We start from the raw sequence: 26459 nt of genomic DNA, 5'->3' as shown, positions 1-26459 counted from the left end.
GAAAATTGTTGAAATAGACTGAAAAGAAAAACTCTGGGACAACCTAGGAGACTTGGGATTATTTGAACCAGAGGGGGGAAAGAAAAACCAACAGTGAAGTGATTAACAGTTTCTGGATTGTGAAACAGCATGTAAGAGTCCTGAAGGATCTCAGCAGCATATACCCTCAGGATGACTGAAAAAGTGAGGGGTGGAGGGGTGGATTACAGCCAAGAGGGAACATAATGCAAAATTCTTGGCCTGATAAAACTTCCTTTTGGGCTTTAATGTAAATTTACAGGAGAATTGTACTTTAAATAACAAATTCTCTGAACATGGTTATAAATAGGTGCCCTTCAGTAATTAAATGTAGCAGGAAAAAATCAGATGAGCCAAAATGATAAGGCTCTTTTCCAAAGCACCTGCTTTTCAAATAAGGTAGGTTTCTCACTGCGAAGTTTTCCTCACTGTATGCCACACTGTGAATGGCACCCCCTAGGGTTGTGCAGAACACAATCAACTCAACCATACCTGTTCCTTTGCCTGCGCAGAGCCACCCCTAGAAATGAGAGAAAAAAGGAAATAAGGTGGAACCCCTCCGCCACTCCCAAGCTGGACCTCATTTCCCTTCTTTTTTACCACCTCTCTATCACTCTAGGTTTTGAGGAACAAGAGTAAAGGGGAAGTGGAAGAGAAGGAGGTGGAAATAAATGGGAAATTGGCGGGAATACACTGAGCTGAGAACACATAGCTCCAAAGCCCAGGAGTGGAACTGAAGCTCATGTCCCCTTCTACTTTGCCCATGTCCCCGAATCAAGTCTGGGACACCCTGGGGTGGGACACTTCCTTTAGAGTAGCTCCACTTATGCCCAAGCCTCCATAAACAAGCTGGATTGACCAACAAGACACATTGGCATGTGCAGAAACCTTCAGCGTTATCTGACACACAACAAGCCAGTTTTTACGTGTTAGAGGGGAAGTGGTTTGAAAGCCTACCTGTTGGAGGCAAGAAGTAAACAAAACTTAAAGCTCCATTCTGATACCCTCTCACCTTTCCTATGGGCTTAGTAAAACTTTCTCAACTGTGTTACTTCATTTTTGTCTGTTTAATTATCCTGGAGAAGCCGCTAGACACACTTTCTGCTGATTTGATGGGGTCTGTTGAAGAAATTATACACAGATACTTAGAGGGCTTGAGAGCTCCTTTTTCTCTCCCTGCATCCTGGTAAGAGTTCCGTGTCTGAATACAGAGACTGCATTGTCTCATTCAGCTTTCTCCTCGCACAATAGCTGCTCTTTATTGCCCCTTCCTCAGGAGGCAGGTAGACGGTCCCACAACAGTGATGCAAACAAATGGATCTTGGCTTAATTAAATATTGTGATCTTTGTCAAGTTAGGAGTGACTTATTTAAGAGAGACCCGAAGAAAGAAACTAAAAGTTTACTTAGCAAAGGGTAAAGCATTCTCTTTTTCTTCTCAGGCTTCCTTAAAACCTACACCCACAGTAATTTTATAAACATATATAGTGTGTGTGTGAGTGTGTGTGTTTATATATACACACATATATATATGGAAAAACCCGAATGAACCTTTTGGCCAACCCAGTATATATTATAGTTAAGTGGCATCAAGTGCATTTGCATCGTTAGGTACACTTACTTTATTTTTATCTTCTTAGATTAGGGTCAATGAATCATTCTGAATCTTGATGATATCAGCCAATGTTTTAGCTAGTTCTCCCATATTTGTATGATTTGTAAATATCAGAATGCTTCCATATCTTTATCTACAATGAAGGTTAAAATAATTACTAGAACAGACCTAAGGACAAAGGAGTTAGAGCAGGCTGATAGCAAACCATTAATTCACATCCTGTGAGTAGTGCTTTAACCAAATGTAGTTGACTGTATTCCATTATCAGTTAAGTGGCATCAAGTACAATTGCAAATAATCTCTATCTCTAAGATATGTCTCATCCTTGTTCTAATCCTGTTTTCCCAACGACCTATTCACACAACTATTTCACATGCAGAGCCCCTGAAACACCCAAAACAAAATTCTCTAAACTAGTTTCCTTCCCTACCTATGCCATTTCCATCCACACCTCCCCATCTTGTCTTGAAGAATGAAAGTGTTGTGGTCGTTATAATTCTTTCTTCCCTTCTTTCCTTATATCCAGACTGGCATTAAGCACTTTAGTTCAGAATTTTTCATGTCCCGCACAGGAAATGACAGTATGAGATTGGCTGGGTAAAGAAAAAACACTACTTGTGTCTGGAATTTATTGCCTGATGGTGGGTAAGGGGTCCCCCACAGCCCCCAAGGCCTTTGCGGATCAGTATCTCAACTGACCTGTAACACCTGGGCACACAGCTGGGAAGTTCAAATTTAGTCCATACTTTCTTAAAATATCTCATATTTGCCCTTTTATTTCCATTTCTGCAGCTACCATCTTAGTCAAGGTCATTATCTCATACTGGGATTATTGTAACATCCACCTAACTGCTTTCCTTGCCTTTTCCCAAGCTTATCTTTGGTGGTGCCGTTGATGAATCTACTTACCCACTGCTTTTGGCATGAGTCTACAATTGTCTCCCGTTACCAATGACAGTAAAACCTAAATTCTTTTGTCAAGATTTCAAGGAAAAGAAATTATTTAGGCCCATCTTACCTGTTAAACTTATCCCCTACTACTTCTTCCAACAATCTCTATTCAAGTTAAATTCACTTATTCACTGCCTATCACCATCAGAATCACATTTCTTATATTTGTTCTGCTTCCAGAAGATCCTGGTGGTAGTAGTTAGTAGCCATATCTACTTGAGTAGTCTTGTAGTCCTGAGTACCTATTAGGTGTTAGGCCCCGTGCCAACCTTCACAGCAATCTTTCCTGTTAGCTAATGTTATTCCGATTTTATAGATAAGAAAGTTGAAACCCAGGTTAAGTAACTTGGCCAAAAAGAAAAATTGATTTAAGTAGTGAAGAGCTAAGACTTCAAATCTCAGTGTAACTTCAAACAACACACTCTTTCTACTGCCTTTGTCCAATGTAAACTTAGCTTACTCCGAACTCAAAACATTTCTTTCCAAACTTCTCATTCGGCAATTAAAAATTTGCTATCATATGATAATCCTTTGATCATTCTTTCTTCTTCTCTGATTCTTGCATTGTTATGTAGCCATCTGCATTTTTGTCTTCATTTGTCCAGCTGTACTGAGAACCTATGACTGCAAAACCTGGAACCCCTATAAGTCTTAGGTGTTGCTACGTCTCTATGGATACATCTCAATTTCTGAATTTTTGCCAAAGCATTATAGTTCCTTTGGCCCACATGTGTTACATCACACTATCCCCAAGAAATTGAATTTACATTAATGGCCTTTATTTTCTGCATTTGCTTTTACTCTTTTGCCAGTTATTTAATACCTTAACTTTTCAGTTCATAGATTATTATAATATCAAAAAGCCCCAATGCCTTCTTTAGCCTATGATAGTCCAGGCTGTCTGGCAGATTTTCCAAGAAAATTGGTCACTGTAAATGAGAGATCTAGTCCCATAAATCTTCTAGTGATTATTTCCAAATCAGTTCTTTTTTTTTTTTTTTAACAATTTTAAATGTTTATTCACCTGATAACATACTTTGAAATACACAAAGCAGGAAGCTGGAGGGAAATTTTGAAATCATTTATCTAGTCCAACTGCTTTCTTTCTTCTTTTCTTCCTTCCTATTTCCCTCACTCTCTCTCTCGCTTTCTTTCTTCTCTCCTTCCCTCCTCCCTTTTTAGTTCATCCTCCTCTTTCTTCTTCTCCTTCTCCTCCTCCTTCTTTCACTAATGAAGAAACTGAGGCCAGAGGTGAAGTACACATCCAGTCAGAAGCAGACGGGGGTCTAAGACCCAGGTCTGGCCCTCCAACTTCTTATCTAGGACCCTTCCCTCCTCACTGCACTTTACTGAGCTTGAACAAACATTGTCTTGATACATTAACAACTCTTAAAATGAAGGTTCGAAATCTGTTCTTAATTTCAGAGCAAAGTAAGTAGTGAGTTAATCTTCTCATTAACCCAGATTTGGGCCTTAATAACAATATGACTAATATAATTTAATGTAAAAGTATCTTTTAAAACCCCATTACCTCTGCCCAAATTGATCTCTTCATTGCGCTCAAGCAACCAACATGTCAGGGTGGGAGTCTTATTACAAAAATCAGGGTGATGAGGAAGAAGAAGATCAAGAGGAGGGCCTTGAAGCAGGTGGAGATTATAAATATTCAGGAAGACATAGTTTGATTTTTTTGATTGATGCTTCCGAGACCATGTTTGAAACTCAGGATGAAGATGAGTCGACTCCTTTTGACATTAGCATCCAGTATATCTGGAGTGTATACACCAATAAGATCATAAGCAGTGATCGAGATCTCTTGGCAGTGGTGTTCTATGGTACCAATAAGGACAAAAATTCAGTGAATTTCAAAAATATTTACGTCTTGCAGGAATTGGGTAATCCAGGTGCTAAATGAGTGCTAGAGCTTGACCACTTTAAGGGGCAGGAGGGGAAGAAACATTTCCAAGACCTAGTTGGCCATGGATCTGACTACTCCCTAAGTGAAGTACTGTGGGTCTATGCCAACCTCTTTAGCGATGTCCAGTTCAAGATGAGCCATAAGAGGATCATGCTTTTCACCAATAAAGATGACCCCCACAGCAATGACAGTGCCAAAGCCAGCCGGGCCAGGATCAAAGCTGGAGATCTCCGTGACACAGGTATATTCCTTGCCTTGTTGCACCTAAAGAAACGTGGGGGCTTTAACATATCCTTGTTCTACAGAGATATTATCAGCATAGCAGAGGATGAGGACATAGGGGTCCACTTTGAGGAGTTGAGCAAGCTCAAAGACCTGTTGAGGAAGGTTTGTGCCAAGGAGACCAGGAAGCGCGTGCTCTACAGGTTGAAGCTTAAGCCCAACGAAGATGTAGCGCTTACTGTTGGCAATTATAATATGGTCCAGAGGCTCTCAAACCTTCTCCAGTGAGGCTTTATCGGGAAACAAATGAACCAGTGAAAACCAAGACCCGGACACTTAATGTAAATACAGGCAGTTTGCTTTTGCCTAGCAACACCAAGAGGTCCCAGACCTATGGGAGTTGTCAGATTGTATTAGAGAAAGAGGAAACAGAAGAGCTTAAACGGTTTGATGAACCAGGTTTGATTCTCATCGGTTTCAAGACCTTGATAATGCTGAAGAAGCACCATTACCTGAGGCCCTCCCTGTTCGTGTACCCCGAGGAGTCCCTGATAAATGGGAGCTCAACCCTATTCAGTGCTCTGCTCACCAAGTGTCTGAAGAAGGAGGTCATGACAGTGTGCAGATACACACCCTGCCAGAATATCCCCCCTTGTTTTGTGGCCTTGATGCCACAGGAAGAGGAGCTGGATGACCAGAAAATTCAGGTGACTCCCTCAGGCTTCCAGCTCATCTTCTTGCCCTATGCTGATGACAAACGGAAGGTGCCCTTTACTGAAAAAGTCATGGCAAACCCAGAGCAGGTAGACAAGATGAAGGCTACTGTTCAGAAGCTCCACTTCAAGTACAGAAGTGACAGCTTTGAGAACCCAGTGCTGCAGCAGCACTTTAGGAACATGGAGGCCTTGGCTTTGGATCTGATGGAGCCTGAACAAGCCATGGATCTGACATTGCCCAAGGCTGAAGTAATGGACAAAAGACTGGGCTCCCTGGTGGATGAGTTTAAGGAACTTTTCTACCCACCAGATTACAATCCTGAGGAAAAAGTTCCCAAGTGAAAACAAGATGATGAAAGTTCTGGAAGCAAAAGGCCCAAGGTGGAGTTATCTGAAGAGGAGCTGAAGGCCCACGTCAGCAAGGCACACTGGGTAAGCTAACTGTGCCCACACTGAAGGAAGCCTGCAGGCTGTACAGACTGAAGAGCGGGATGAAGAAGCAGGAGCTGCTGGATGCTCTCACCAAGCACTTCAGAAGGTCTGACCAGAGACCATACAGCCAGTTACCCTTCCACATTGTAGCCAGGCTGCCTGGTTTTGTTTTTATCAAGTTAAAACATGTTTCGTCTGAGCCAGGAAGAGTCGGCCTGACAGAAGCCAAGGACTTTGTTTATGAGACTTTCTGTTGCCATGGAGACCGCATTGCCATCTCACTGTGCTGTGCCCTACTCTACTGTCTGAATAAAGAGCCCTAACTTTGTACTATTAAAAACAAAAACAAAAAAACCATTACCTGCCTAGAATTCATGTTGCTAAGAGGTTTAGAAAACAAAGGTAGAATGTGTGGCCCTGGTACTCTAGAATGTGGCTGTCCCATACTGTAGCCACTAGCCACATGTGTGGCTATTAAATTTTTTTTTTAATATTTATTTAATTTTTGGCTGTGTTGGGTCTTAGTTGCAGCACACAGGATCTTCCATTGCAGCGTGTGGGCTCAGTAGTTGCTGTGCGCGGGCTTAGTTGCCCTGCAGCATGTGGGATCTTAGTTCCTCAACCAGGGATCGACCATGTCCTCTGCATTGGAAGGTGGATTCTTAAATCTGCCTAAATTTAAGGGACCACCAGGGAAGTCCCTAAATTTTAGTTAATTAAAAGTAAATAGATCAAGTGGGGTTTATCCCAGAAATGCAAGGATTCTTCAATATAGGCAAATCAATCAATGTGATACACCATATTAACAAACTGAAGGAGAAAATCCATATGATCATCTCAATAGATGCAGAAAAAGCTTTGGACAAAGTTCAACACCCATTTATGATAAAAACCCTACAGAAAGTAGGCATAGAGGGAACTTACCTAAACATAATAAAGGCCATACATGACAAACCCACAGCCAACATCGTTCTCAATGGTGAACAACTGAAACGATTTCCATTAAGATCAGGAGCAAGACAAGGTTGCCCACTCTCACCACTATTATTCAACATAGTTTTCGAAGTTTTAGCCACAGCAATCTGAGAAGAAAAAGAAATAAAAGGAATCCAAATCAGAAAAGAAGAAGTAAAGCTGTCACTGTTTGCAGATGACATGATACTATACATAAAGAATCCTAAAGATGCTAACAGAAAACTACTAGAGCTAATCAATGAATTTGGTAAAGTAGCAGGATACAAAATTAATGCACAGAAATCTCCTGCATTCCTATACACTGATGATGAAAAATCTGAAAGAAAAATTAAGGAAACACTCCCATTTACAATTGCAACAAAAAGAATAAAATACCTCGGAATAAACCTACCTAAGGAGACAAAAGACCTGTATGCAGAAAACTATAAGACACTGATGAAAGAAATTAAAGATGATACATACAGATGGAGAGATATACCATGTTCTTGGATTGGAAGAACCAACATTGTGAAAATGACTCTACTACCCAAAGCAATCTACAGATTCAATGCAATCCCTATCAAACTATCAATGGCATTTTTCACAGAACTAGAACAAAAAATTTCACAATTTGTATGGAAACACAAAAGACCCAGAATATCCAAAGCAATCTTGAGAAAGAAAAACAGAACTGGAGGAATCAGGCTCCCGGACTTCAGGCTATACTACAAAGCTACAGTAACCAAGACAGTATGGTACTGGCACAAAAACAGAAAGCTAGATCAATGGAACAGGACAGAAAGCCCAGAGATAAATCCATGCACATATGGCCACCTTATCTTTGGTAAAGGAGGCAAGAATATATGATGGAGAAAAGACAGCCTCCTCAATAAGTGGTGCTGGGAAAACTGGACAGCTACATGTAAAAGAATGAAATTAGAACACTCCCTAACACCATACACAAAAATAAACTCAAAATGGATTAAAGACCTAAATGTAAGGCCAGACACTATAAAACTCATAGAGGAAAACATAGGCAGAACACTCTATGACATAAATCACAGCAAGATCCTTTTTGACCCACCTCCAAGAGAAATGGAAATAAAAACAAAAATAAACAAATGGGACCTAATGAAACTTAAAAGCCTTTGCACAGCAAAGGAAACCATAAACAAGACCAAAAGACAACCCTCAGAATGGGAGAAATTATTTGCAAATGAAGCAACTGACAAAGGACTAATCTCCAAAATTTACAAGCAGCTCATGCAGCTCTATATCAAAAAATCAAATAACCCAATCTAAAAATGGGCCAAAGACCTAAATAGACATTTCCCCAAAGAAGATATACAGATTGCCCACAAACACATGAAAGAATGCTCAATATCACTAATGATTAGAGAAATGCAAATCAAAACTACAATGAGATATCATCTCACACCAGTCAGAATGGCCATCATCAAAAAGTCTACAAACAGTAAATGCTGGAGAGGGTGTGGAGAAAAGGGAACCCTCTTGCACTGTTGGTGGGAATGTAAGTTGATACAGCCACTATGGAGAACAGTATGGAGGTTCCTTAAAAAACTACAAATAGAACTACCATATGACCCAGCAATCCCACTACTGGGCATATACCCTGAGAAAACCATAATTCAAAAAGAGTCATGTACCACAATGTTCACTGCAGCTCTATTTACAATAGCCAGGACATGGAAGCAACCTAAGTGTCCATCGACAGATGAATGGATAAAGAAGATGTGGCACATATATACAATGAAATATTACTCAGCCATAAAAAGAAATGAAATTGAGTTATTTGTAGTGAGGTGGATGGACCTAGAGTTTGTCATACAGAGTGAAGTAAATCAGAAAGAGAAAAACAAATACTGTAGGGTAACATATATATATGGAATCTAAAGAAAAAAATTAAATGGTTTTGAAGAACCTAGGGGCAGGACAGAAATAAAGACGCAGATGTAGAGAATGGACTTGAGGACACGGGAAGGGGGGAGGGTAAGCTGGGATGAAGTGAGAGAGTGTCATGGACTTATATATACTACCAAATGTAAAATAGATAGCTAGTGGGAAGCAGTCATATAGCACAGGGAGATCAGCCCGGTGCTTTGTGACCACATAGAGGCGTGTGATATGGAGGGTGGGAGGGAGACGCAAGAAGGAGGGAATATGGGGATATATGTATACATGTAGCTGATTCACTTTGCTAAAAAGCAGAAACTAACACACCATTGTAAAGCAATTATACTCCAATAAAGATGTTTAAAAAATTAAATTAAATTAAAATTTTTAAAAAGTAAATAAAATTTAAAATTCAATTCCTCAGTTGCACTAGCCACATTTCAAGTGCTCAGTAGTGGAAAATGGTTAATGGCTACACATGGGACAGCATAGATATAGAACATTTCTACATTACAAAATATCCTGTTGGACAGCACTCCTCTAAGTTTTGTTGAAAAATATGTATGTTTGATGTAATTCATAGCAGCTGATGATATATTAGCTACAAGTTCTGGTAAATGAGTAGCTAAGTTAAGGTCTTGTTCACGTTTTATTCACTCAGTGTAATACCTGGTGCCTAATAAGTGCTTAGAAATGTTTAACAAGTTGTGTAGGATAAAGATGGCAGCTCCTATACAGATACTAGATACTCAGTTGTCTGACGTCACAATTTTTTTTTAAAAAAAGGAAATATTTAAGCAGCATATAGAGAAGCAAGCTATTCTATACACAAGTAATCTACATTTCATGAATTCTGCCAAATTCTAAATGTAAATTTGTGGCAAATTGTCGACACCCCCTCTGCCCCTGCTTGGACAGCTGTGAATGACATCTGCATCAAATCAGCCAGGAGTTATTTATTTTCGAAATGTGCAATGACCCGCTTCTAAGCCCAAAGGGTAAAAATGTCACCTTTGTTCATTTCTCAAGAAAAATATTTTTAAGATCCAGCACTGACTGGGAAAGGAAAAGCTGTTCCTTAGGGTGTTATCCATAATTCCCTCTTCATTTCAAGCTTTCTGACAGTCATCACTTCTTGCCTCCATTCCTAGTTGTAATACAAACAGGAAAGTAATTCCATTGCTTCACGAGCCAATTGACCTCTTTTCTTCCATGGAATTTAAATTGATCATTGCATTTATGTTTAAGAACTGTATGGTTTTGTGATTACTTGTTCATATTTCAAAGATTGTTAGCTTTGGCACAATAGGGCTGTTTGATTCAGTTTTACAATCCCATTACCTAGGACATGGCCCCATAGGAGATAACAAATAAGTTTTGTTTGTTTGTTTACCAATAAGTATTTTTAAATAAATTAACTAAGATTAACAAATGTCTCCTTGCCTGGAGTTAAGTCTTTCAAGTCAATCATATTAACAATAAAACAAAAATACAGTTAAAAACAAAACAACCTCCATGAATGACCTTTTTTCAGATTCCTCATAGTTTCATGCAAAATCAGACTATCTGACATATGTGTGCTGTGGTCATGGGGCCATTATAATGGAACTAGGTGGAAGATTCTGTTAGAATACCTAGAAACAAGCCTGGAAGCCTGAATATCATGCATTTGGAGTGCACACTTAGTTTACTTGAAGAATCATCCACAGATAACAGGAAACCCAGTGTCCCCTGGAAATACATCTGGCCCGTATAAAGCTAGAGAAAGGCTAGAGCAGGGCTTCTCAAAGTATGGTCTGAAGACCCCCTGGGAATCACCAACTCCCTTTCAAAGAATCCACAAGGTCAGAGCTACCTACATAATGATACTAAGATTTTATTTGTCTTTTTCATTCTCATTCTCTCATGAATGTTCAGTGGAATTTTCCAGAGACCCCCAAATTATCTGAAAAGGCTATTAAGTTAGTTTTCCCTTTTCCAACTGCATATCTGCATGGGGCCATATCTTCATATATTTCAACTAAAACAATATGTCACCACAGATTGAATGTAGACCAAATATGAGAATACAGCTGTTTTCTATTACCCCATACATTGAAGACATTTACAAAAATGTAAAACAGTGCTATGCCTCTCACTAAATTTTTTGTTTTGGAAAATACATTTTTCATAAAATGTATATTTTCATAAAAATTATTACATAAATGTAATAATTTATTATCGTTATTTTAAATGAATTAATAAATAAATGAAAATTTTGTCAGCTATTACCCACCTTAACAAAAACTGTTTAGGGTCCTCCAATTTTTTTTTTTATTGAAGTATAGTTAATTTACAATGTTGTGTTAGTTTCAGGTGTACAGCAAAGTGATTCACATATATATATATATATACATATATATATATATTTCTTTTTCAGATTCTTTTCCCTTATAGGTTATTACAAAATATTGAGTATAGTTCCCTGTGCTATGCAGTAGGTCCTTGTTTGTTATCTATTTTATATATAGTAAGTACTATCTATCTATTAATCCCAAACTCCTAATTTATCCCTCCCTGCCCCTTTCCCCTTCAGTAACCATAAGTTTGTTTTCTATATCTGTGGGTCTATTTCTGTTTTGTAAATAAGTTTGTTTGTATACATATATATATATATATTTTTAGATTCCACATATAAGCAATGTCATATGACATTTGTCTTTCTCTGTCTGGCTTACTTCACTTAGTATGATAATCTCTAGGTCCATCCACGTTGCTGCAAATGGCATTATTTCATTCTTTTTTATGGCTGAGTGGCATTCCATTGTATATATGTACCACGTCTACTTTATCCATTCATCTCTTGATGGACATTTAGGTTGCTTCCATGCCTTGGCTATTATAAATAGTGCTGCAATGAATATTTTTAAGCAGTCAATGTGGTTTTGAAACCAAAGAGTTTGAGAACCACTGTACTAGAATATGAGTGTAAATATAAAATAAATAGGCTCCCAAACAATGATTAACTGAGGAAGGGAAAAAGCAAATGGAACCCTGTTTCTAAGCTTGACCAGAAGACTCTGCTAAAAATGCTGACCATTGTTATTTATCCAATCAACTAATTACACATAGCTCTTTGAAGGCTGCATCTAAGTCTTACTTCACTCTCTTCTCATTAACCAAGCCATTCATTTGCCAGCCAAATATGTGCCAACTCTTTCCAGTTGCATACAAATTGTGTTGTTTCATAAAATATTTACTCTAAAATGTCATACTTACAATGGTTTTCAATGACAATTCAGTTTTTTTAAATTAATTTTTATTGGAGTACAGTTGACTTACAATGTTGTGTTAGTTTCAGGTGTACAACAAAGTGAATCAGTTATACATATACATATATCCACTCTTTTTTAGATTCTTTTCCCATATAGGTCATTACATAGTATTGAGTAGAGTTCCCTGTGCTAGACAGTAGGTAATGACAATTCAGTTTTAATTTGAGAACATGGTCAGGTCTGTAGGCAACCTGGGCTGAGGTTGGACGTGTGATCACAGCGCACGGATGCTACTTCTGAGACCTGCTGCACCTGTGGGTTACTGCAAAGGGAATGGGTAGACTGGTGCCCAAATCAGCCCTGACTATTTTCCTAATGGCTTATTAGTTCGTTTAGCTTCACATGATGTATTTTTAGTAATACTGCTTTCCCAGGAATGTTTATACTAAATTGATCCTTTTTATACAAGAATGCAATGTTCATTTCAATAAAAACTGACTATTGAAGGGCATTGGTATTCACGTGCATGTGTGTTTGTGTGCCTGTGTGCATATTCTCAAATAGATGTCTTTCAGTCTCCTTTTTTCAACCAATCTTATCTTTGGCTCAGAAGAAGTTTACCGCTCCTAATTGCTCTACACTGATGCATTTCCCAAGAGCTCAGAACTAAGCCGAAATATTTGATGATGTACTTCTCTGTGTCTTGTAGCTTCTCTTCTGGCTTGTATCCTGCTTACAGTCACTTTTCAAGTCTCCTCACCTATTTAAAAATCTATTATTACTTGGGTGATCCAACCTTCCTTTACACCCCTTCAAAGACCACATCGATGGCAATGTGGGCTAATGCCTGACACCTAGGTGGACAGGGTGCATGTGGGAATTGCTGACTCTGTGAGAACATAGACTTCCCTCTATCAGTTCTCCACTCGGTGAAGAGAAATACTTATCTGTTTGTCCATTCACCTCCCAGAATTATGTAGCCTCTGAGGTCCTCCTTATTAGCACCCTTTCTCCCATTGTTTACACTGTTCTCCTTGTCTCTCATCCCACCAAACCCTGGCCATGCCTCAAGTGGCATTTCAGGATCACTTCAAGTGCATGATTTCTCATGTCTGGACTTCTTGTTTGGTGCTTGAACTCTACTGCTCTGTAGCAATCATTATACTATGAATTTTCCAAAAATGTGTTGTTTTTCCAAATAGCCTTGAGTTTCTTGACAGCAGAGATTTTCTCTTATTCATCTTTGATTATAAAATGCCTTGTAAGCCTGAAAAGTACTCAGTACAGATGCAACATTTATTCCATACCTGCCATGTGCCAAGCACTGTGCCAAGTGCTTTTGCATAAATCATCTAATTTAATCCTTGAACTTGAGGCTCAAAATGATGAGGGGACTAGTCCAAAATAACACAGCAATCCAAGAGTAACAGCAGTTGGGGCTGGCGGCTAGCGTTGTTTGGCTCTGAGCTAAACACCTTTTTCTATTTCATCACACTGCCTCCCTAAGTAAGTATTTCTTGATTAATAGCTCTTCTCATATTTATCTTCCTCCTCTTCCTAATCAATATCAATCAATATCATGATATAAAATGAGTATATTTTCCTGTTAAAGTGAAAAGATATTTGTACACGGTTATGCTCCATTCTTAGTGTGGCTAGCCTAGGGCAACCAGACGTCCCACTCTCCACTAATACTTTAGCCCAGTAATTTCAAATTGCCCTGAGGAGTCCTGGGAATTCCAGGGAGACACATCAGCGGGTTGGGGTAGGAGAAATGAGTTTTGACATCTCTGCCTCTACTGGAGTGATTTTAACTTATATCTTTTTTTTTTTTTTTTTTGGCTGCGTTGGTTCTTCATTGCTGCACGCGGGCTTTCTCTAGTTGCAGCGAGCAGGGGCTACTCTTCATTGCGGTGCACTGGCTTCTCATTGCAGTGGCTTCTCTTGTTGCCGAGCACAGGCTCTAGGCACGCAGGCTTCAGTAGTTGCAGCACGTGGGATCTAGGGCACACGGGCTTCAGTAGTTGTGGCTCGTGGGCTCTAGAGCACAGGCTCAGTATTTGTGGAGCACGGGCTTAGTTGCTCCGCGGCATGTGGGATCTTCCTGGACCAGGGATCAAACCCATGTCCCCTGCGTTGGCAGGCAGATTCTTAACCACTGCGCCACCAGGGAAGTCCTAACTTATATCTTTTATTAACACAAATTTCATTTAAAAGAAAGTCTTCTACAGCTTTTAAAATTTTTGAAATCAGCTATAGCCCAATCTCAGATCTTGGGTTCTATGCTGCTATAGGAACCAATCTCAGAGAGAGGCCAAATGTGACCTCATCATTGCTAGGTGTCCCATGCCATAGAGGTCAGAGAAGACACCAAACACTGATCTAGGCATGACTACTCCAGAGCCAGCCTTACAGCAATGAAGGGCAAACTCACTTCACCAGCTTTATGACTTGAAGAATGCTACAGAAATCTCCATGCACCACAATATTTCTTCTATTGGTCAGCTACGGCCATATTTGAATGCTTACTCACAGGGCCTGGGATTCTAATAACCAGAAATTCTAGAGGTAACATACTACAGAGAAAGATCAGTGCACTCAGGGATCCAAAGACTAGGAGTCAAGTCCTGCCTCAGCTGTCGATTTCTCTGTGCCTGTTTTACCCATCTGTGAGATGGAGATGACAATCCCTGCCTCACACCATTAGTAGGTTTTCAGTAAATGTTTCCTGAATTGATGGATAGATGGGTGGGTGAATGGGTAGGCAGGTGTATGGATGGTTGGATAGAGAGCCATCAGCATATGTAAAATTGTCTGACACATAACTATACCACTTCCAGTATAAGCAAAAGGTCACATTTAGTGGCTTAAAACAACACAAACTTATGGTCTCATAGCTTCATAGAGCAAAACTCTAAAATGGGTCTCACTGAGTCAAAATCAAGGTGTGGGCAGGGCTGTGTTTCTTCTGGAGGCCCGAAGGGAGGATCTTTTCCCTTGCCTCTTCCAGCTTCTAGAGACTGCCGCATTTATTGGCTCATGTCTTCCTTCCACCTTCAAAGCCAGTGAGGGCTGATAGAGTCTTTCTCAGACTGCATCACTATGACATTGGCACACCTGCCTCCCTATTCCCTGTATAAGACCCATATAGTACATTGGATCCACCTGGATAATCCAAGATAATCTCCCCATCTCAAGATCACTTTCCTGCAAATTCCCCTTTGCCATGTAGAGTAACATATCTACAGTTCCAGGGATTAGAATGTAGACATCTTGGTAGGCGGGGCATTACTTTGCCTACCACACTATAGGACAGTTTTGATTATACCGGAAGCTGTGCAAGGTAAGTCAGAGATTCCTGATCCTGACTGAACATTAGAATTATCTGGGAGCTTTAAAGAAAATAGATGCCCAGGCACCTCACCCAAATAATAAAATTTACTTGGGCCACATGGGCCCGGCCATCAGCATTTGCTAAAAGTACCCTAGATTATTCTGTTGTGAAGTGAGATTTGAGAGCCACTGGGTGTATTTAAGAAAGTGGATCTGGACCAACACACAAATTTAAGTTTGCGGACCTCTTCAGCCCCTTAGGTCACTCACTTTATTTTTCTAAACCCGAGTGCCCTTATCTAAAAAACAGGCATCATAATCATACGAGGATGAAATTAGATAATATACATAAAGTCCTGTGTGCCTTGCCTAGAACACGTTAATCCCTCAATAAAAGGTAGTCATAATTATCAATTTTACAGAGCAGGCCAACTTACATCCCTAAGCAATGGCAAACATAAATATCAAAAGTGAATCTCCAAGAATAGGCCCCAAACTCACCCGTCTTGATCAGACTTAAAGAAGTTTAGGGTTCCAACTAATTCTGCTGAGATTGCCTATAAACTTATATGTCTCAGGAGAGTTACTAGTTTCTGCCGTCCTTGCATTTGGTTCTGGGTGATGACTGGTTTCTCCTTGGGTTTTCTCCTTTCACACAGCAGAGCCTGCAGGACAAATCAGCTTAGCATCATGTGCACGCAGCCAGCTGTCTCCATGGGGATAGTATAAACTCAGGCCCATCCCAACAAGGCTCATAGTCCTACTGGTGTTTTAAGTCCTTCCATTAGTAAAAGAGTACCATTCCCCATTCTCTAAAAGACTCAGCTCCCCACGCCTGGGATCCCAAGCCCCAGATTCTTTTAATCAGCCCAGGCCCCATCCCAGCCCATGAGGTGGGACGTTCAATCAGGACTGACCCCAGTCTTGTGGGGCAGCCACACCCTGTCCCACAGAAAGATGAGACCCTCTGCATGATGTTACCACTAGACAAACCCCCTTTACTATCCTGCTTTATTTTCATGCATTGCTGAGAATTAGAATGGGCCAAAAGAACCTGCCTAATTTTATAGTGAGAAAAGGCTATGCTTAGCTAAAGTCATCAATTGTAGTAGAAGAACTGTGTTTTAAGATTTTATTAGCTTCCAAAATCAAAAAAGAGGGGAGCTTACATCATAAGTGAGGGATCTTACTTTACTAGTTTCCAGAGTCAGAAAAAAGAAAAGGGAAATTATATCATACATAAGAAAGATCTCCCACATTTTTTGTCTTGTATTTTCCTTTGCTAACCTCTTCCTTTAACTGCTGGGAAATTAAGGGGAAATACAGTATCAAAAAACATTGACCCTGGTGATTTAAAATTAAAATCTGTGGTTCTTTGTCTTCAGGAAAATTAGGGCTTATGATTCTACTTCTGCTTCCTTCAGTTCTGGAAAGAGACTGACAGCACATTTCTGTAGGGGACAACATTTCCCAAGTTTGCATATCCAGGGCATGGAACACTTGTAGGAGGTAGAAGCAATATTTTGGTTTGTTTGTTTTTGAGAAATTTTTAAAATAAGAGAAAAAAGCACAAAAAAAGTATATAACAAATACCAATGGATCCATGGCCAAGAATTTTGTCATATTTGCTTAAAGTCTTTTTTAATATGAAAAGAATAAACTGTATATAGGAAGTTGACATCAGTCATCATTCCTCCTCAAGCCTTCCCAAAGATAGACTCCATCATGATTTCACTGTGATTCTCTTAGGGTTACTTCTTTACCTACTAGCCAAGGTCAGTGCTGTTCATCCTGACTTGTGAGGCCAGGATCCCAAACCCCATTAGATGGACATGATGACTGCTCCAGTTAAGAGTGACCCATTGCTGCTGACTGGGTCTTTCACATCATATCCTGATCTGGTTGTTGATCTTGGAGAGATGCTCTAGGTTCTGTGTGTGCCAAGAACAGATGCAGCCTACATGGTGTGAGCCCAAGCCTGGTTCCCTGGTTCCCACTTGGCCTCCTCAAGGTGGAAGGACTTGCCCAACAAAAGACACTTTAGATCAGTCTTCTTGGATTCAAGAGACACAATCCTATAAAGAGAGTCCAGGAGGAGAATTTCAAGGGCTCTTGACCTTCATCTCATGGGTTGCAAATCAAATGCCTCCTCTGGCCAGGTAGGTGACTTTAATGAGCTAAGTAGTCACAGCAAATTGTGGAGGCTCCGTGAAACTCCTGCCAACTGTTTTATCGGGAAATTGGACTTTTCAATGAAAGCCACAAATATAAATAATTACGTGAAATCACTCTAGGTTTTCCATTTCCCCATTTTTTTAATATTTAAAGTTTTCAATCTACAGAAAAGCTTGAACAATAGCACAGCAAACAACTGTATTCCCTTCAGCTAGATTCACCCAATTGCTAACATTTTGCCATATTTTATGTATATGTATAAATAATTTCCCGAACCATCTGAAAGTAAGTTGTGCAAATCATGACAATTCATCTGTAAAAATTTAAGCATGCATCTCCTAAGAATAAGGGCCTTCTCCCTTTTAACCATAATGCCATTATCACACCTAAGAAGAGCAACAATTTCTTTATCTTTGAATTGCCCACATGAAAATTTCTCCAATTGTCCCAACATTATTTTATAATTTTTTTTTTGTTCAAACCAGGATCCAATCAAGATTTACATACTGTATTTCATTGCTGTGTCTCTTTGGTATCTTTTAATCTAGAAGAGTTCTTCTACCCTCTTTTATTTTTCAAAACTATTTTTAATTGTCGGCAATGAATATGATTTATATGAATGAGTGTGTGTGTGGAGGGGTGTATGCACCCACACACCCACACATAGGCAACGAAAGCAGTTCCCCAGGCCAATTTCACACTGTGGGGTACATCTCTGCACCCTAGCGTAGTCCGTCAAAGGTTCCACTTCCAAAAGCATATGGTCTGTCTCAGCCCATATTAGTGCATTCATTTATCAAGGACGGAAAGATGAGAGAAAGAGAAAGAGAATTCCTTCTCTCACTGCTATTAATTGAAGGTCGTAGCACTGATACCTGGTGAAAGTCTGAGGAGAAATTGGATGAGAGTCACTAGGGAGAGGGATCTAGTTACAAATGCCAGTGGCTGGCCTCCACCTCAAACCTGCTCAATCTGGAATCACACTTATTTTAAAAACACCTCCAGCTATTCTTCTGAACACTAAAGTTTGAGGATTACTATTCTAAAGACACACAGATAAATTAAGCATGGGGCCCTACCCCTGGCAAATTCTAGTAGAACCAAAACATAAAACGTTATCACTGAGGCAATAAGTTCTCCGGACACCCAGAGGGAAGGTCATAGAAGGCTTTAGGGTAGGGGTGGGGAGGTGAACTCTGAGTGGGGTTTGAAGATGGAGGCTGAGTTAACCAGATGAAGGATGGGGAACTGTATGGCAATGAGAGAAGCAGAAGCTCTGCCACGTGCACCTGGAGGTATGCCAAGAATGGGTGAAGGAGCGTCTCATCCATGGTGAGGGGTTTTAATTTTTTTTTTTTCTGAAGGGTTGGAGAGCCACTGGAGGGCTTTAAGCAACCATGATCCAGTCGATCATAGGAAGACCATGTTTGATAGGCCTGAGAAGGAAGGATCAGAGGCAGAGCAATTCTGCAAGAGGCCACCGCAGCTACAGAGGCAGGAAGTGATGGAGGCAGCGCAGTGGGGCAGGAGGGCAAGCTCTTGAGACAGAGAATACAGGATGGGCAGTGGAGACATGAGCCTGGGAGTTGGAGGAGGGAGGCTAAAGCTGATTCTGGGCTCATGTTTCGGTCTCATGTGAATAGGTGATTGCAATGCCTGCTGGACATTTAAGTGACAACGTTCCTTAGGTGGTTACCTGGTTAAGAGAGCAGTAGTGAGAGCCTCAGACCCAGGAGAGACCCAGGAGAGGCCATGCATTGGGGCAGAACAGTTTGAAGAGCCAGCCTTTGGATCAGACAGAGGGTGTGCTTGGATTGCCTGCTACAGAAAGCGAGTGGTGAATCCATTTGAATGTGTGGAACCAACCACTAGGGGACCCTGGTTTTGTTGATGCCCCTGTGCCCTTTGCTGACTCCTAGTGCTACAATTTCCTCTCTCCACTCCTTTCTCTAGTGGCCTCCAAAGTGGAGGACCCTTCAAAGGAGGGTTTAAGACAGTTTGTTGAGCATGAAGAGAAATTGTTAGAAATACTAGATTTTTAAAAAAACTCATCTTTTCTATTTTTGTTTACATTTTATAATGGGTAAAGTATATTCCCAAAGCAAGATATATGGATGGATGGATAGATAGATAGATAGATAGATAGATATCAGTAATAAATACCCAGATATTAGGGGCACATGCTCAAATATATATATATTTTTGCTAGCCTTACACAATGCATTCTCATCCTAATCGCCAGTGTGTCTGGCAGTAGGGTGTTTCTGACGGCAGGCAGTAGACTCATTCCAGGAACACGCACCTTCGATGACCTGTGATCAGGACGTCATTGGCTTAGAGACAGAATGCTCGACACTCAGGCATACGGAGCAGGGCAAGGGCGAACTGTTGGAAGGGCGTGGCTTCATCTTGCGCTCCATAGTCTGGAGCGGTGCGGGGCTCGGGCTCTCCTGCCCAAGGCGTTCGCGTGCTGAGCAAGCAGAAGGTCGAAGCCCGCCCGTCCCGTCCCGTGTGTCTTCACACTACACCCTGATGCCCCTAGGAAAGGAAGCCATCAGGATTGCGCGAAACGCTAACTTCAGGCCAAATCATTTTCACTCTCAAACACATTCAGGATTTGTTTTCTGAATAAGTCGCTAGAGGCTCTAAATGGCACAGCAGAGCGGGCGTAGCCCCCGGAAGCAGATCACCTCTCCTTGAGCGGTGGTTGGATTGGCCATCGGCTTTGTGTCACTCCCATCGGAACTAGAAGATGAACTTTATCATTTTTTTTTAACTGAGGGAAAGTAAACGTCTTAATTGCTAAAGTGTAAGAACTATAATACACAGTATTTTCATTTAGAATCAGAAAAGTAAGCTTGTTCGCGGGCCATAGGTATAAACAGGCCAGTGCTATAGGTAGTAATTACCAGATAGAGATAGGGTAAGGTCCTCAGCCTGGGGTAGAGGAGAGGATGGGATGAGATAAGGATAGTAGAAGAATTTGCCTGAATTATAAAGACCAAAATTCTGATATCCTAAATAGGTATTGCTACCAGTAGTCACGAGTTGAGTAAACTGACTTCCTCCAACCTCATCCATAATCCCCCAACTCACTAATTTTCCTCCTATAGTAGTTTATTTCCTTGTGTGGCACAACAGAATTGATCAGGATGGGGAAGAAAAAGCCTGGCACTCAGGTGCACGAAGAATGACCTATTCACTGAGATCTTCATCATTTGCTTAGAATTGCTTTTGCTGGGGGCGGGGGAGAGCCCTAAACATTTAATAAAATACCCAGAAGCACTGAGGTGTTAGCTATGATTCTGTAGCAGATGTAATATAAGATCTAACATCTGATTTAAGAAAACTTTGAATTATTTTATTTTTATTTTATTGCTCAGGGTTCCTTGTAATTTTTGAAAAGTTTTAGGGAGTAACTACAAAAATAATGAAAAGTAGATATTCAGTTACTAACCCCATATTACATTATTGGTTCCTTTAAGAAAAAATAGTACAAGTAATTCTTTCCAACTCTACCTTCCGTTAACACCACCTCAAGAAGGATTATATGTGAAAAAAAATATGCCCCTCCTATCTTGTATTCTTTCCTCTAAATAATGGGAAAAATACTACTGCTATATCACATCTTGAAAGTCTTATATTAATTTGTTGGTTCAGAAAATTGGTTACATGTATCCAGAGCATATGGTAAAAGAGGTTGACACCAAAAACAGTGTTTTTGTTTTTGCACTTATTGATTATAAGCTATATAACATAGAGAGGAATGGGGAGAACCCAATGGAATTTTTATCTTCATTATTATGTAATTGTTATCAATAATAACAGATTATTGCACAAATTTTCCTTTAGAAGGATTTATAAAAATAGGAAAAAATCGAGTGCTTATTATTCCATAATTATAAGATTAGCTCAAGATAAGATAGATTTGGGAAAATGTCCATACTTCCATTTATTTCAGGAACATATCATCATGTTACTAAACTGGCTTCATGGCTTTTTACTTGTTTTTATTAAATCTTCAAACCTATTCAGAACTATCAGCAAACAGAGTTACCATCCAAACCCAATAAAATAGTCAATTTTTAAAATATAATCTTTCTAAATGTGTATATTTCTTCTCCCCATTTTGGAAAGCAAAATTTATGTCTACACCTCAGAGGTAGAAATTGCTAGACTCACCTTTACCTGGGATAAATGCATAAAAAAATCAACTGCCCCACAAACCAGGAAGCCATCCTTGGCCTCTCATAAATTAATTCAATTCCACAATGTTTATAAAGTACTTTCTGTGTGCCAGGCACCGTACTAGAAGCTAGGAATCAAAGACCAAAATGTCGCAGACCACCCTTACAGAGCTCAAGGTCTAGAGAGAGACAGATTCCAACAACTAAAAGATAGCACAGAAGCCAAAGAAAGGCAGGCCACCTTCCCCAGTCTCTAGGGACTGAGGTCAGAAGTCAGTGATAAGTCTACACTGGGCTTTGGGGCATGAGTGGGACTTAACCAGGTGAAAGAAAAGAAAGGAGATGCATTCCATGAAGACAGGGCACATTTTGGGTTCTAGGATTTTGTTTTGATTTTGACATCAGGGGCAGGTTGGTGCAGGAGCAGAGACATAAGACTGATTTTCAAAAGTTAACATTTTTCAGTACAGATGAACCTATTTGCAGGGCAGAAATAGAGATGCAGACATAGAAAATGGACTTGTGGACATGGGGGGCAAGGGAAGAGTGGGACGAATTGGGAGATTAGGATTGACATATATATACACTACCATGTGTAAAACAGATAGCTAGTGGGAACCTGCTGTACAGCACAGGGAGCTCAGTTGGTGCTCTACGATGACCTAGATGGGTGGGATGAGGGGGTGATGTGCGTGAGAGGTCCAGGGGGGAGGGGATATATGTATACATATAGCTGATTCACCTTGTTGTACAGCAGAAAGTAACAGAACATTGTAAAGCAATTATACTCCAATAAAAGAAAAAATTAGAGAGTGAAAAAAAAAAGTTAACATTTTTCTTCTTTCTCTTTCTCTCCCTCATAACCATCCAGTAAATCCAGGGATAGTAGAGTTGCTCTCTGGTGCCAGGGCCCAGCCTCCTTCCATCTCTGGCTCTGCCATCACTAGGGTATTAATAAGCCCTAGTCATCAATAAACCTGAATGGCTCAGGCCCGCACAGCATTCTGGCAGAGAAAAGCATGGTGGACCCAGCTTAAAAGCACTTCAGATTCAGAAGCTCTTCAGATCTCTTCGGCCTTGATCCCACGGTCCAAAACTTAGTCATATGGCCACAGCTAGTGTCAAGAGGGGTAGAAAATGTAGTTGTAGTTGTATGCCTGGCTAAAAAGCAAGAATTATCTTACTATAGAACAGGCTTTGGCAAATTTTCTGCAAAGGGCCAAATAGTAAATATTTTAGGCCATATATAGTCCTTGTCATGTATTGTTGCTCTTCTTCTTCTTTGTTTTTCTTACAACTCTTTAAAAATGGGAAACCCATTCTTACCTTGAGGCTCTGCAAAACAGGCCACAGGCCAGGTTGGGCACACAAGTCAAAGTCTGTCAACCCTACGGAAGAAAGGAAAATTATATAAGAAGGAAAGTGGCCATTCCTGGCATAACCTCTACAAGACTATAAACCACTCAGGGGAAGAGCCTCGTCTCATTCACCTTTCTGACTAGCACGGGGCTGGCATATACAGTAGGTGCTTAACATGGATGACTGATGAATGAATGAATGAATGAATAGAAGGGAGATAGGGGAGGTTAATTTAATAGCCACAATTTCTTAAAATCCCATTTTGTGCCAATGGCAGTCTCTTAACATGGATTGTCATTTGAATACTCCATTTTCTCCAGAGTTTGAAGAAAAGTCTAACCAAGAACAGACAAGAGTGAATCCACTGGGCTTTCCACCCGCTGCAATCCCCTTCAGTCCCTGCAGTCAAGCAGCCCACTTCACCTCCCAACTACAGATGCAATTGGGTCCCAAACATTCCACATGTTGGAGTGGACATCCCTAGTCACAGCCCCCCGTCCTTGACCTCCACGGCAGGTGGACAACCCCGGGTGCGCAAGCAGCTTACAGAACCAAAGGCCTTCCGGCTTCTTCCCTTTGACATCCATGGTGGCAGCAGAAGAGCCTTGACTTCGCTTTGCTCTTTTAAATATATCACATGCTTGGTCGGACTGTCAGCAGAAGCATTCAGGCCGAATAGACTCTTTTTAGTTCCCCTCTTTCTCCTCCTTCTTACTCAATATCCTGAGGGCACAATAGAACTTTTCTTGTCTAAGTCAGCCTGGTGGGGCAGGGAGCGGGGAAGAGTGGCTCTCTCGACCATTGCCCTGAATGTCTCCCGGCCAGGGCTCAGAAAGTGCTACAGGGCTTGGATTCTACATGCCAAGCAGACACAACAGCCAAAAGTGAGTGAGCCCAGCCCCTGGCCCCAGGAAGACCTATTCAATGAGACCACCCTCCCACTTCATGCTTCAGGAGTTCAGGTAACAGCTCTATCCAGGTTTCCTTTTTCAAACCAATGTGTGATTTTTTTTTTTTTTTACAGAAGGAAAAGGTACCGCCTCCACATTCTGGCAGCACGGATTGTGCTGGCTGGAATCATTGACAGAAAAGCATGTTCTGTTGGCAAATAGCAGAAGAGGTGGACATCAGACACCACAACTCAGCCTCATTGTAACCAGAAGGGTGATAAGCAGATAAAAATGTGTCTGTCACTTGCTGTTTCATAACCGGATAGGGCCTGTCACACATGCCTGTTCCAAGCTCTGGTGCTGCTGGTATTAAATGAAGTAAGTCTTGAAACAAAAGCAGAGCCATGGTCCTAACTGGGCACAGACAATTGATTTCATCTTGGCTACTGACAAGCCTGTGCTTACCGTTTGATGAAGAGGAACAAACCTCACCTTCCCCCAAAGCTTAAGGAGCTGGCAGGAAGTGGGGATTCATGTGGAATTCCTACACAGACTAGGGAAAGGGGGCTCTGCTGCCATCAGCCCTGCCTTCTCAGAAGGAATCCTGGCAAAGTGGGACAAATGATGACAAACTGCTACAAGCCATCCGAGGAAATCTTTTCAGAGCAACCGGTACCTCCAAAATTTAGTTGGAGACTTTGGCCCACTTGTATGAATTGCTACCTCTCATGAAAAGAATCACAGGGCCTTTCCCCATCCCTCCCCCATTTTAACTAAACTTACAATGAGGTAATTAAAAGAAGAGCATAGGCCTCTTACTCTGTCTCCTACCAGCTGTGTGACTTTGGGCCAGCCACTTAACCTCTCTGTGCCTCAGTTTTCTCCTCTAAAAAAATGAGGATAATAATAGTACTTACCTCACAGGGTTGTAGTGAGTATAAAATTATATATACTTATTGTGTACTAATATATAATAAAAGATCATTAATATTTGCCACTTTAAATATTTTGGCATTAGGGATTATTCTGTGTAGAAAAATAGATAGGTTTATGAACACAAGGCAAAATCATGGCTGTGTTTTTCTGTCCATGCTGAGAAACTGTCAGGGGAGATTTTATGTTGATCAAAACATGTGCATGTACAAGATGGGGCACAAACTTCAGATTCTCATGCTCCAAGAAATTAATGATAAATGAAGGGCAGGAGGATGAGATTGTTCCTTCCAATAAAACCACATCTTTAAAAATGCTCCATTAAAGTTGATCATGAATGTCAAAGGAATCGCGGTGTATTCATGGGACACCGTGGAGAAGTTAGCCTTCTGTTTCAAACAGAAATATCTGGGAAGGACTCCATTTCTCTTGGGAAATTATTTTAAAAGTTCAAACCCATGGTGCCTGCATGTTATTTCCATCCATTTATTTAACTACCAGTGCACTTTAAACGTTTCCCAGCTCCTGTGGGAATCCAGAGGCCCCTTTCCTGGACTTGAAGTTCAGTAAAGGTGGTTTGGGGGGAAATTCTACATCCTTGAAAGTGATGGTGGCCTCATCGAGCAGCCACACTGCCACCTAGTGGCGCAGAAGCTGAGTGCAAGCGATTGCTTTGAAGCTTGTTCTAGCCTTACTGTGCCTTAAAACTCACGTTTTCTTTCTAGTACTGGAATCCCATGTTAACGAGAGAGGGAGAGAGGGAGAGAGACAGAGAGACAGAGAGAGAGAGAGAGAGAGAGAGCACGCTCAGGGGGAGTAGACAAGACCTTTCATTGGTCTGAGGTGTTAGCACGGGCTGCCTCTGGGTGAACATTTCTAAGAACAAGGATGTGGGAGAGGACCGTAGCCTACTGGCAAAGTTAAGGCTGTGGTTCCAAAATCAAGATCTGAGTTTGAATGGGGGGTGGGGTCTGCCATTCACCAGCTATGGGCCTTGGGTGAATTACTGAACTGCCCCATGCCTTGGTTTCTTTTTCTATAAAATGGGGATAACAATAACGTCTTCATGGTTTATTACGAGCTCCTAGCAAAGAAGGCAATCCATAGCATTATCTATTGTCATTAGTTTTTATTTTATTTATTTTTTTACATCTTTATTGGAGTATAATTGCTTTACAATGGTGTGTTAGTTTCTGCTTTATAACAAAGTGAATCAGTTATACATATACATATGTTCCCATATCTCTTCCCTCTTGCGTCTCCCTCCCTCCCACCCTCCCTATCCCACCCCTCCAGGCGGTCACAAAGCACCGACCTGATCTCCCTGTGCTATGCGGCTGCTTCCCACTAGCTATCTACCTTACGTTTGATAGTGTATATATGTCCATGCCTCTCTCTCGCTTTGTTACAGCTTACCCTTCTCCCTCCCCATATCTTCAAGTCCATTCTCTAGTAGGTCTCTGTCTTTTTTCCCGTCTTGCCCCTAGGTTCTTCATGACATTTTTTTTCTTAAATTCCATATATATGTGTTAGCATACGGTATTTCTCTCTCTCTTTCTGACTTACTTCACTCTGTATGACAGACTCTA

At 40.8% G+C, this 26459-nt stretch overlaps 1 protein-coding gene and 1 pseudogene across 2 annotated transcripts in view; both read left to right on the top strand.

Moving 5' to 3' along the window:
• Positions 1-26459, top strand: part of FYB1 (FYN binding protein 1) — a 192796-nt gene that overhangs the window by 26073 nt on the left and 140264 nt on the right. Inside the window, exon 1 of one of the 2 annotated variants that reach the window (XM_019930114.3) lies at positions 24072-24315. The exons of the other annotated variant lie outside the window; for it this stretch is intronic. The gene's annotated coding sequence lies outside the window, so the exon portion shown is untranslated. Of the gene's footprint in view, positions 1-24071; positions 24316-26459 lie in introns of those variants that run through there. 2 annotated transcript variants of the gene reach the window in all.
• LOC101323378 (X-ray repair cross-complementing protein 6 pseudogene) lies at positions 4069-6160 on the top strand (annotated as a pseudogene).

Source organism: Tursiops truncatus, chromosome 3, assembly GCF_011762595.2.
Source record: "Tursiops truncatus isolate mTurTru1 chromosome 3, mTurTru1.mat.Y, whole genome shotgun sequence".
NCBI lineage: Eukaryota > Metazoa > Chordata > Mammalia > Artiodactyla > Delphinidae > Tursiops > Tursiops truncatus.
The sequence above is the reverse complement of the archived record's forward strand: the minus strand, read 5'-3'. Positions and strand labels throughout refer to the sequence as shown.